Source organism: Tamandua tetradactyla, chromosome 9, assembly GCF_023851605.1.
Source record: "Tamandua tetradactyla isolate mTamTet1 chromosome 9, mTamTet1.pri, whole genome shotgun sequence".
NCBI lineage: Eukaryota > Metazoa > Chordata > Mammalia > Pilosa > Myrmecophagidae > Tamandua > Tamandua tetradactyla.
Window position 1 is genome coordinate 64,193,374 of NC_135335.1, and position 12,775 is coordinate 64,206,148.

General features: G+C 41.1%; 1 long non-coding RNA gene across 7 annotated transcripts in view; it reads left to right on the forward strand.

The window, feature by feature from the left end:
* The window catches only part of LOC143646136 (uncharacterized), a 76,990-nt gene extending 65,943 nt beyond the window's left edge, over positions 1-11,047 (forward strand). Inside the window, exons 2-6 of one of the 7 annotated variants that reach the window (XR_013157324.1) lie at positions 448-614; positions 1,411-1,595; positions 1,682-1,762; positions 2,564-2,731; positions 3,719-3,872. This is a non-coding gene — a long non-coding RNA (uncharacterized LOC143646136). Of the gene's footprint in view, positions 1-447; positions 615-1,410; positions 1,596-1,681; positions 1,763-2,344; positions 2,417-2,563; positions 3,112-3,718; positions 3,873-10,952 lie in introns of those variants that run through there. The other 6 variants (XR_013157326.1, XR_013157327.1, XR_013157323.1 and 3 more) reach the window with 6 other exon arrangements.
* Positions 11,048-12,775: the final 1,728 nt, after the last annotated feature.

The window sequence follows — 12,775 nt, forward strand, 5'->3', positions numbered from 1 at the left end:
GGTGCGTCTCCACTGGCCACATATTAGAGCCTCCTGAGAAGCTTTAAAAAACAGTAAGGCGGGCAGTGACAGTGGCTCAGTGGCAGAATTCTCACCTGCCATGCTGGAGACGTGGGTTCGATTCCCGGTGCCTGCCCATGCAAAACAAACAAACAAAAAGTACTAATGCCTGCCTGGGAGGCTGCCAGATCAATGAAACCAGAGTCTCTTGAGGTGGGGTTGGGCATTTCTCTTTTTCAAAATCTCCAGGTGATTCTAATGTACGGTTGGAGTTCTAAGGCTGTTAGGCTGTGAAGGCTATCAGAATGGTCTGGGTACCTTTAATCCATTCCTCTTTTTGTTTGGGAGCAAACGGGAAACCCATCAATCTTATCAATGAGAAGTGGATAGAGAAATGAAACCATATTACTTAATTTCACTTCAAGCTCCCTAATTTCTTTCCTACAGCTGCAATCACTTCTGAACCTTGTGTCCAAAAGCTGTGTGGGGACAGAGGGCAGCTAACGAAATTCTTCTTCCTAACAATCAAAGGCTGCTGCAATGATGTCATTTCCAAGACCTGGTGGCCAAAAGTGTGCTGGTCCCCGAATGAGAAAGACAAAGTTGACTGTGAGGTGAGGTTGCTTGTTTCCATTGCTTAAACTTTCAAACTATCTCTTTGGCTCAGGGTACGGCAAAAACAAAAATAAGAAAACAAACCGAAGAGTTATATAAGTTATTCTGGAAGCCTATGGAACATTTAGCTTGTGTCTGAAAAGGACTGAAAAGAGTTCCAGAAATAATTGGAAACTTTCCCTGTTAGTTTTCTCAGAATCTTAGGGGACCAAATTCAAATGTCTGTGTAGGATGGCAGTTACTATAAGTATTGTAAGGTGCTAAGCTTCTGGAACACTGACCAAACAATAGCACCCTGGGTTCTTTGCATTTTAAAAGACTGTACAGGGATATTTAAAAATAGCTGAAGAAAGCCCCTCAGCAGGAATAACTGCCAGCAGGTGGTAAGTTGCAGCCCTCTGCCTTAGAGGCATGGACATGTTTTCTATTTCCAACAAAATCCTATTCTATATTAGGCACTTTTTTTGAAGAAAGCCTTCTGCTTAGGTTTCCATGCTGTAGAGGGGCAATTCTCCTTGTATATCTATGATGAGTCTATGAAGGAACTTACTGGCGAGAATCTGAACTTGATGTCTGCATAAACCTGCTTTCTTCTCTGAGGGTGGGTGGTGGGGGCACATTTTCTAGCTGCAAGGCTGTGAGCAATGCCTTTATATTCTCCCTTCTAAGAGACAGCTAAGTAGATCTGCCTGGCAAATGGGGTCAATCAGTACAAGCTACTTCTTTTCATCCCTCATGTGAGTTTGATTTCTTGCTCTCTTTTTCATTTTTGCCTTCCTCACACAAACATTGAAGGCTTTTCACAAAGCAAAGTCACCTCAACAAATAACAGACCAGCTGCAGTGTTTGACATGCCCCGACACCCGGGGATTGCAGTCTCCCCTGGGACAAGACCCTGCTATTGGAGAACTGTCTCCATCCTGGCAGCTCCTTCAGGACGCCTCAGGGCAGGACATTTGCTGACCACGCAGCCCCTCCAGGTAGAGCTGGCCTTCAGCTAATCTCTCTGAGGTCAGAATCCTTGGTATGTAAAGCACAAAAGACTAACACCTTGTTCTTTATGAAGACAGTCACAGAAGGGATGGACACCCATGCCATTTACTGACAGTGTGAAGTGCCATGACGCTAGAGAAGTTGGTGTCAGCTGGTAAGTTTTCGATAAAGCTCCATCCTTACTGCTTTTACCACCGATCTGTTTTCACTCTGTGCCTCCCCTTATCAGTGAAAGGAAACACTGTGGGTAGATTTGGGTCACTGTGGGAAAACCTAAGATTCACTGTTTACTGATATCTAGTCTTTCATTAGGCAAAATCTAAACCCTTATCTTTTCCCTCCTAAGTAAAATGCCTTTAGTGTTGTGTGTGTATTAATTCTCAGCCAATATAGACAAAGTTTAAGGAGGAAAACGCTATCATTTTAAAGTTCGAAGTGAAAAAAGGAAAAGGGTCACTTTGATTATGGCACCATGTACAGAAAATGGAAAGTTCCAAAGTTTTCATAAATCATCATTCATTATAACAAACATATCACTGTTCTTTTGTGCCTTTCTGCCATAATCCAGCCACTTAAATTTTCTCAGTTTGTTCTTTGCTTTATCAATGACAGATGCCTCCCCGCTCCTTTGGAAATAGCATTTTAACTCAAAAGTTGGTTGTCTAAATTGCATTTGCCTAATGAAATGAGTCATGGAATGAAGGAGAACTGATGCGTTTTTAATTTTTTTCAAAAGCAGACACGTTGAGGCAGCTTGTGGGACCTTTGCAATCCACGTGTAACTCATTAAAGGTTCATTAGAAGACTCAAATTGAATTTGTTTGTGTAACCAGTGTTTATAGTTGTCTAGTTGATGATTTATTACTTAAGCTACAGTAGCACTTCCAGTAAGGAGGCAGCATGCAGCTGTGGGCTGTGACTCATATGTGCCCATGTGGCTTTGTCTTGCTTTCAGGTCACCTGAATGAGGACCATCTGATTTGCTTGGAAATTTCCTGGCTGGCATTCCAGAAAGAAATGTCCTGGTAAAGGCAGATGTCTGCTAAGACAGGCAGTTTTCAAACACAGTGATGTAAGAACAAATTAGCTGCTTACTCACTGCCTGAATAAGGAAGTTAAAAATGTAAGATGCTCTTTCTTATGATGCACTTAGCAGACTTGGGAAGCTGCAGCAGTTTATATGTTTTGAAACTGGCAAAACGCAATTTGCATAGCCTTATTATAGTTTATAAAGCACTTTTGTGCACATAATTTTTGCATCCTCATAACAGCCCTTTGAAATGTGTAGAGGGAAGACTACTATTTATGCACATAAATTACTTCCCAAAGATTAAAAGGTTGGACTTTCATTCACTTAGCAGTTGCAGAGCTTGTAAATGGCAGAGTTTGAGAAGGTGACTTCTGCCATTCCTTTCCCTTACTTAGTTTCCATATGAACAGACTTCCATTAGAGTAACACTGGCTTCTTTCTTCTGCCCTTACTAAGGGCATCTAAAGAACGTGGGAGAAGTTGCTGGACATGCCCATGCCATTTCTAATTGGTATTATAACTGAAATTTTGATATTTATCTCTTGGACCCAGTGTTTCTGCTTCATAATTCATACTCATCCTGGATTCTGAGTAGAACTCCTATCTCTTCCTGCTCACCCTGGTTCACAAAGGGAAAAATATACAATTGTTGCCTTATCATCTGCTTTCCTTTTCAAATTTTTATGATGGTAAAATTTTAAGATACCTTTAAAATTTGTTATTGATCCAGGATATAATTAACCTAGGGAGTTTTTGACAGGGGCAGGTCAATTGCCTTATTCTTTGTAGCTTCCTGGACATAGCTCAGTCCCCATTGTTTAGTAGTTTGAATTGAACCTAAGAGGGGTAACAGCTATTGCCATGGCCTCCTCTCTTTGAACTGTAACTATTCTAACTTCAAATTACACTATCCTTTGATGTTACTTATGTATATATATATAATATATACATATATTCTGATGATATAAGTTAGATCTGCTTGTTACAATGTGGAAAACATTGAAAAGTATGACAAAAGAAAACTACCAACAATCTCAACAGAGATAACGATTATTTGTGATTTTTTGCATTTCCTTTCAGGCTTTTTCCAGTGTCTCTACTTCTCTTGGACTCCGTGTTGCTCTCTGTTTCCTTCTGTCTGTGGCTCTCCTCTGCTTTCTCTGTCTACATATTAATATCATCTCTCTACAGATTCTGTTTTTCTCACACTTCAATATCATATGAACACTTTCCTTGGTCCTTAAATATGTTCATGAAAAAATAAATTTTAAGGAAGTGACTTATTCCCATAGACTTTAATTTGAGTCCCATTTTGGTTGATGTTCAAGTTGTTTCCAATTTGTAAATAACACTACTGTTCTGGTTTGCTAGCTGCCGGAATGCAACACACCAGAGACGGATTGGCTTTTAATAAAAGGGGATTTATTTTGTTGGTTCTTCAGAGGAAAGGCAGCTAACTTTCCACTGAGGTTCTTTCTTATGTGGAAGGCACAAGATGGTCTCTGCTGGTCTTCTCTCCAGGCCCCTGGGTTCCAACAACTTTCCCCGGGGTGACTTCTTTCTGCATCTCCAAAGGCCTGGGCTGAGCTGCTAGTGCTGAGATGAGGAATGCCGAGCTGCTTAGCTGTGCTACCTTGCGTTATCTCATTTAAGCACCAGCCAATTAAGTCAAACATCACTCATTGCAGCAGACACGTCTCCTAGCTGACTGCAGATGTAATTGGGAACAGATGAGGTTCACATACCGTTGGCTTATGTCCGCAGCAACAAGACTAGGTATGCTCACCTGGCCAAGTTGGCAACTGAATCTAACTAACACAACTACCATGAACATCTTCAAATGTAAATCTCTGATCAAAGCTTGTATTATCCCTTAGCTGTGGTGATACAGGCCCAAAAGTCATGCCTAATTTTTTTATGCAACTTTACTGAGATATATTCCCACACCATATAATCCATCCAAAGCATTGCCGGATTTTGGTTTCCAGGTCCTTGACCATGCCATGAGAAAAAATTCAAGGGCATTGCACAGCATAGAATAAGCAGGCAGAAATTTATTAGGTATAACATGTGAGAGGACATGTGAGCACTCTCAGAAAGAAAGAGGTAAGAAAGGTAAGAGGCGAGAGGCATTGTGGGGCCATTTGTTTTTTTTTGTTTTTGTTTTTTTTGCATGGGCAGGCACCCTGAATTGAACCTAAGTCCCTGGCATGGCAGGCGAGAACTCTGCCTGCTGAGCCATCATGGCCCATCCCCATTTGTTTTTATAGATTAGCTTTAATTACTACCCCTCCCCCTTCCTTGTTTGGGGCTTTGTGTTCCCCTCCCAGATTTCCAGGACAGTGTCTGGTGCTAGAGAATGCATTTGGGTGGGTCAGTTAGCTCCACCCTTCTCTGTTGATGACTCCCTCTGGTGGGGGTCATCTGGCTCCACCCTTCTCCATAGATGACACACTTCCATGGGGGGTCATTTGGCTCCAGATGGGTCAGCTGCTGCTGGATGTTTTCCTTAAGGGAGTAGCCCCTGGGTAGGGTTTCTGTGTGAACATAGGCCTTCTTGACCTTGATTAACCATCCCTGCTCAAGAGCTTCTCTCCCCTCTCAGGCCCCTATTCTAACCTGCCTCAAAAATATACAATCAGTGGCTCACAGGATCATCATTGTGCACTCATCACCACAATTAGTATTAGAACATTTTTGTTACTCTAAAAAACAAAAATTAAAAAAGAGCACCCAAAACATCCCGTATCCCTTATCCCCCTTATTATTTATTTATTTCTTATTTGTTTATTTACTCTTTATTTTATTACTCATCTGCCCATACAGTAGATAAAGGGAGTGTCAGTCACTAGCTTTTTATAATCACATGGTCACACCGTAAAAGCTATATAGTTATATAATCATCATCAACAATCAAGGCTATTGGGTTACAGTTCAGCTGTTTCAGGCATTTTCTTCTTACTGTTCTAATACACTAGAGACTAAAAAGGAATTTCTATATAATGGATAAGAATAACCTCCAGAATGACCTCTCAAATCCATTCGAAATCTCTTTGCCACTGAAACTTTATTTTGTTTTATTTCATTTCCCACTTTTGGTTAAGAAGTCTTTCTCAGTCTCACCATGCCAGGGCCAGGCTCATCCCTGGAAGCGATGTCCCACATTGTCAGGGAGACTTATACCCCTGGGAGTCATGTGCTATGGAGGGGGAAAGGTAATGCATTTATTTGTAGAGTTGACTTTGAGAGAAAGGCCACATCTGAGCAACAGAAGAGGGTCTCAGGGGTATATTAGGTTCTAAAGCTGCCAGAATGCAATACACAAGAAATGGAATGGTTTTTATGAAGGAAATTTATTACATTACAAGTTTACAGTTTTAAGGCCATAGAAATGTCCAAATTAAGGCACCAACAAGTAGTTGCCTTCATTCAAGATAGGCTGATGTTTATCACATAGGAAGGCATGTGAGTGCCATTTGCTGGTCTCCAGCTCCAGGGCTCCATTGCTTTCAGCCTTTATTTTCTATGGCGGTTCCTTATTTGGCTTCTCCATGACTGGGTTTCATCTCTTGGCTTCCCTTGGCTCTCTCCAGGTTCTGGCTTGCTTAACATCTCATGGGAAGGCACATGGTGACATGTGCTGGGCTCTGCCTCTGTCTAGGCATCTGCTCTCTTTCTGTAGGCACTCCAGGCATCTCCAAACACCTGTGTCTCTGTCAGCTCTGTCAGCTCTGAAGCAACTGTTCTCCAAGCATCTGCATCTGACGTTTCTCCAAAAAGGACTTTAATAAACCAATCAGGACCCACCTTGAATGGGTGGAGTCACATCTCCATCTAATCAAAAGTTCATACCCATAACTGGGTGTGTCACAAATCAAAGTTTCCCATCCTAAACAATAGGTCTAGCCTCATGAGATTGGATCAGGATTAAAATATGGCTTTTCTGGGGTGTATGATAGTTTCAAACTGACACAGGGGGTGACTCTTAGTATGCCCAGCTTTTGATTCCTTGATAATTATTGCCAATTCATTTTCCTGAACTTTTGGATTCTGAGGTGAATAATCCACAAGTCTTTTTTTTTTTATTTTTATTTTTTAGCTCAGATGCAGCTTCATTCAGTGTTTTTTTTTTTTTTTTTTTTTTGAAAGACAGAGAGAAGGAAGGAAGGATAGAAGGAAGGAAGGGAGGAAGAAAGGGAAACATCTTTTTTAAACATTTTCTTGTTTTATTGTATTTTGTTTCTCCGTTTTTGTTACATGGGCTGGGGCCGGGAATCGAACCGAGGTCCTCCGGCATAGCAGGCAAGCACTTTGCCCGCTGAGCCACCGCGGCCCGCCCTCATTCAGTGTTTTAACATGATTACTTTACAATTAGGTATTATTGTGCTGTCCATTTTTGAGTTTTTGTATCTGGATGCATTCTGAAAGCTCGCCATGACAGCCTCTCATTTCTATTGCTCATGTGATGCTTTGTGATTCAGAATTCTCTCCACCCAAGGGACATACATACAAGCACATAAACAAATGCATACATGCTTATTATTTATACTAATCATAAATGCTTATAGAAAACCAATTCACAAAATTATAGCTTGCAAAAAATTTAATGATGACCACAGTAATTTAATCTTTACACAAAGCTTTTCCCAGAAGTTCACTATTCGTCTTTTGGTCTCTACTGTTTCAGCAGTTGAAGGCTATAGTCAGTCAGAGTTCAGAGAGTCTGCTTCCTTAGGGTTTAGGGTCATTCCATTTCTAATCTATTCCAGGTGGCCTCTGAGACTTACACAAGGATCAGCAAGTCTCTTTACTTGTACTCATCCAAAATATTGACCAAACTAAGTACCATGGTGGACAAATGGGATGAATATGTCACACATTATTTTCTTGGCAGTGTTTTATCAGAAGGAACCAAAATTGTGGGTCTGCTATTCCATTGCCCAACCAGCAGGGACCTCTCTTTAACCAGAGAAGAGAGATATTTGTGGTGGTGATGGTTTGATTGCTATTCCTATAATGGGAAATTTTCAGCAAATCTATCCCAAGTATTTCCTTTGATTAGAAGATTAACACTGTGGTTAACAGTTGTTACCGCAAAGCAGGGGTGGCAAGTAATTGGCATGCAAGCCCTGTCTCCACCCTCCCAATGCCACACAGACATCCAGAGATTCACCCCCTTCTGTTCCCCAAGTCCAGAGGGGTCTTAAAATTCTCCATGGGGGCTGCTGAAGCAAGTCCATCACAGCTGGCAAATGAAAAGGAACCTGATTGTCACTCCTGCCTTAAACCACAGATGCACTGGCTTTGGAAAGGAAACATGGCCAAAGAAGTCACTGAAGTTTTGTCAAATCACTGTGAAGTATGTTCATATTAAATTTATAGTATTCCTGCATGGTGTTTTTCTGCCCTAACCAGCAAACATAATTTCCCACTGAAATGGATGTTTTAGCCAAAACAAATCTATCGGCTATTTCAGGTATACTGCCTATTTGAAATTATTTGCCTACCATCCTGGCTTATCAGAGAGCGCACCATATTAGGAGTCAGAGGACTTGGTCATCAGGCCTGGCTCTGCCACCAACAAGCAGACATGTCCTCGGGTAAGCTACTTGATTGTAAGAGAGTTTAATTTTCTCCTCCATAAAACATGGGGGTTTGACTAACTGAGCTGTAGGGTCTCTTTCAGCTCACAAAGTCTAAATCTCTATAAAGTCAATCAGCATTTATGCATTTGCTAAAGGACTATTCCTTTTGATTTAATATAAGTGCTCTTATTCTTGTTAAAACTTTCCACTTATCATAGTCCAGGTGAAGTGATCTACCTTATACATATCTACATGATCTGTGACATTTTTTCTAGCCAGGAGCATAACTGAGAAGCTCAAATATGGAACCAATTGGGCTCCTGAGCTGTAAAGAGAAAGAACTTTTATTCTTTTTCACCACTCCCCATTAAACTGAACCTATGGAAAAACTCTTTCTCCACTTCGAATCACTTCTTGGACATCTCGGCATTTCTGGTCTTTCTTAGCTAATAAAAGTCCACTCTAGTTGAAAAATCAAGGCACCATGTTCTCAATTCTACTTTAATCTTATCCTGTCCCCTGGCTCAGGCTCAGCTATCTGTACTGTCTGTAATCAGGGGGAAGTGCCATTATTGGCGCCAGCTGTTTCTCTCTTTCCTCTCTCCATTCCCCTCCCTGCTCACTGGCTGCTGTTTTGAGCCATTCCTGGTATTGGGCTCCTGGGGGAGGAGAGGTGAGAAGGAAAGGTGTGAAGGTTTTACTTCTCTGGTAGAGTTGTAATCTGGTATTGATTCCATCTGGTATGGTAGTTTCTAAATGCTGCTTCTTTCTCTTGAAACATGCATGCTTCTGTTCCCCTTCAAACTCTGAAAGTTCAAGCCATTCCCTGCATAGCCCCACCTTCTCACCTCTAGACAGGTAGGAGTCACCATCTCCCAATTCTAGGAGATATGGTCAGGCTATCCAAAGAGTTCTCCAAAATGCCCATCACTTGACTTACAGGTAAAGGAAAACAGCTGGAGCAAATCAGAGCACTGTCTGCAAAGAAGGTCCCATGACCAGACTCTTCAAAACCTAGGGAATATGCTGCCTTCTGCTCTGTAGCTTTGAGGGAAACAAAGGGCCCACACCTGCAAAGGTTTCTCATCATCTCTTGGTGTGTCCCCCACGGATGCTCTAAATTCTTGAGATTCAAACTATAGTCCAGAGGCTTTGGCTTCACCTAGGAGCTTGTTAGATATGCACAACACTGAACCCCATCCCACATCTACTGAAGCGGAACCTGTGTTGTAAAAAGAACTCCAGGTGATTTGCTTGCACATTCAAATTAGAGAGGCCTCTTAGAATGGGCAACACCTACAAAATACACTTGGAATCCTCTAGTGCACTGTTACGTAAACATCTACCATAAGGTTATAAATAATAAAATAGTGAGACAGAAAATGGATGAAAAATGAATGAAAGGAAAAGATGAGGTGGCAAACGTTTTACACTAATTAGATCAGATGGAATGAGTTTCAGGGTGAGCAGAAGTTGCATCTGACTCCATCACATTAACATTTGTGTAAGTCTTATTTTGTTTATTTTTCCCATTGTGTTTCGGTTACATGTTGTTTTTCCATTTTTTCTTAATTGCTTTCCCTATCATGTCTTAACCTCCACCCTCCTAAAACTCAATGCTAAGTCAGCAGTTTGGGTTCTTTATTTGTTTAGTTCATGTGATTCAGGGATTTCTTTTGTAAACTTGGTAAACTTTTCCATATTTCCAGTTATACTGTTAGTGGCTTTGGAACACTTTTTTTTCCATTTATAGAACCTTGTTGAAGTTGTTGAGTCTTGCAACTGTTAACGATTCAGTTATTTGTCATAAAAATGTGGTTGGGAAGGGGGAAGAGTGGGGGATGGTATTGTGTGTGTGTATCTGTTTAATGAGAGTAAGTTAAAATACTTACAAAAAAATTCCCTAACTTAGAATTTTTGTTGGTAGGGGCTAAATAAAACTGCAATTTGTCGTTCTGTCAGTGGGCCAGCATGCACTCTTTACATGTTAAAAACATACACATTTCAACGTTTTTGTTTCTTTTAATTTTAACTGACTTATCTGAACAGCTTTGGGGTAGACTTAATTTCTGCATGCCATCTGTTTCCACTGGATATGAGACCATTGTGTTTGGCTCGGACACATACAGCATGGTTAATTTCCCCATCACTTGTCTGGATGCAGATATTTATATTGCATTTTGCTCATGTAACCTTATTTCAATATTTTAACTTATTCTGCATCTTCTGACAAATGACACCCTTAACTTTTTGGGATTTTTAAATAGTTAAGAAAGTTTGATGTAAGCTAATACCCAGTAGTTTTTCTTCCATCCTTCACATTTCACTATTATGCACTTACTCATTACCCCCAATATCTCTAACATGTGAGTACCATAATTTTCACTTTGATCTCCCAACTCTTCCTTCTTCCATCACAGGGCTGACCTGAGGCAGAATTATGCAATTGGTCTTTGGTTATGAGGCCTTTGCTTGTTTGTTTTAAATATGCTTTTTACTTTGGAATGATTTTAGATTGCAAAGAGTTCCTATATACCCTTCTCCCAGTTTCTCCTATTGTTAACATCTGAGAAAACTAAGAAATTGACATTGGTACATTGATCACTATTAACCGGACTCCAGAGACCCTTCAGGTTTCACTAGTTTTTCCACTAATATCCATTTTCTCTCCTAGGATACCATGTTGTATAGTTGGATAGATAGGTTGGCAAGCATTTAATCTTTTCCAGGGCTAAGAGGTGGACAGGAAGAGGCAGGGGAGGAATTGGAAAGACTGTGTTTTCTTTCTAGAGCCTTCAAAACCATTCAAATTAAGCAGCTGCCTTCTCTTCCAAGAAGTAAGTCCTGCCCTGGCCCCTAATCCATTTGTAATGCTCTTTAAAAGAGAGAGAGCTAGTGGGGGGTGGGGGTGGGGAGTAAACCATGGTCTGGAGCTAGGTCTAAGTGAGGCCAAATTTCCATTTAAGGGATGAAAAGCCTGGGAGTCTGTGAGTACATGGTGGAATTTTCCAGCAGAAAACTGTGGTGTAGATGTTCTCCCATCAACTATCTTTGGGGATCGGACAGTTCCTAATTGTTTTGCCCAGGCAGTGGGTTGTACTTTATTTTGTATGTGGTAATCTCTCTCTCTCTCTCTCTCTCTCTCTCTCTCTCTCTCTCTCTCGATGGCTTGCTTGCTGGCTTCTTTTTTTCAATAGACTTTTGTTTTTCAACTTCTTCTTGTGTCTCTCATGATTTCTACTGCCCATCTGTTTATCATGCAACTGGGGGAAGTTACCTGATACCCAATCCATATTCTGAACCATTCCAGAAGTCACCTGTAGACACTGATGCTCAGGTTGATGGTCTGGGCACTCTGTTGAGGGTGGCCTCTGGGTGAGGGAGCAGACCAGGAGAGGAGGCGTTAATGTATCCATAAGGCCTGGGAGTTGGTGGCTAATTAGTCTAGCTTCCTTGCCCCTGGGATGGGACCATTCTGTGCCAGGACCTACATCATCATGACCCAAAAGAACTTTTTGTAATGGTGGAAATGTTCCTTATTCTGCCTTATATAATATGGTAGCCACTAGCCACGTGTCCCATTGAGCATCTGAAATGTGGCTAGTACAAATGAGGAACTGAATAATTAATTTTAACTCATTTAAGTAGCATTGTGTTGGGCATACAAGAGGGTCCCCAGTGGGCTTCAGCACCAGTTGCCCATTTTGTTAACCCACTTGCTAATAGACCCTTCATAGACTTTCCTCCCTTCCCTACTTCATTTTCCCACACCACTGAGTTCCCTGGATTTCCTCCTAGATTAATGACTTGCTTCAAAATCCTTTGCCCAGGGACTACTTTGAGGGGAGGCCCACCTAAGAAGTGTTTGTGCTTGGTCCTCCTATACACCTCCGTCCCTGTGTCCCTGTAACTCAGTGGGTCTAACTATGTCAGGGCGTTGATGGGGGATTTTTCCCGTGCACAGCCAAGGCATAAATGCACTACTGTGATGGGTAGAAACCAGCCGCAAATGTTTTCTTCCATTCTCAAAGACTACCTTCTAAGACTCTGGTGTGTACTACACAGAAAGTACAAAGGAAATTGTTCTGTTCATTCTTTCTGGCTCTTATTTTATTGCCACATAGAAATCAAATCATCTATGTCTTTGGGCTTTTGCTATAGGTCAGATTTATCTCTTATAGGGAAATAGAAATACGAAATGAGATAGAAATGACTATTGCATATTCAAAGGAAGATATTGTTCAAAAGAATAAAATAGTTTGCTTGTTAAGAAAGAATATATTGCTTTATCCAAATTCTACTTGCTTCAGTTCCCTACTTGCTTAGGAGTGATGTTTGCTGTCAGGAAGAATATCCTTTTCAGGGAATAGGGACACAAGCAAAGGAACAGATGCTGGAAAACATGGGGTTCAAACACATCTGATGTTCTCCCACCATATCCCATGTATCCCTCTTGGTGCTTCTCAGATACCACTGTGTAGGTGTCCTTCTTTGCCTTTCCTCACTTTTAGATCTGTAGAATTATTTGTATTAATTTACAGAAGATTTGCAA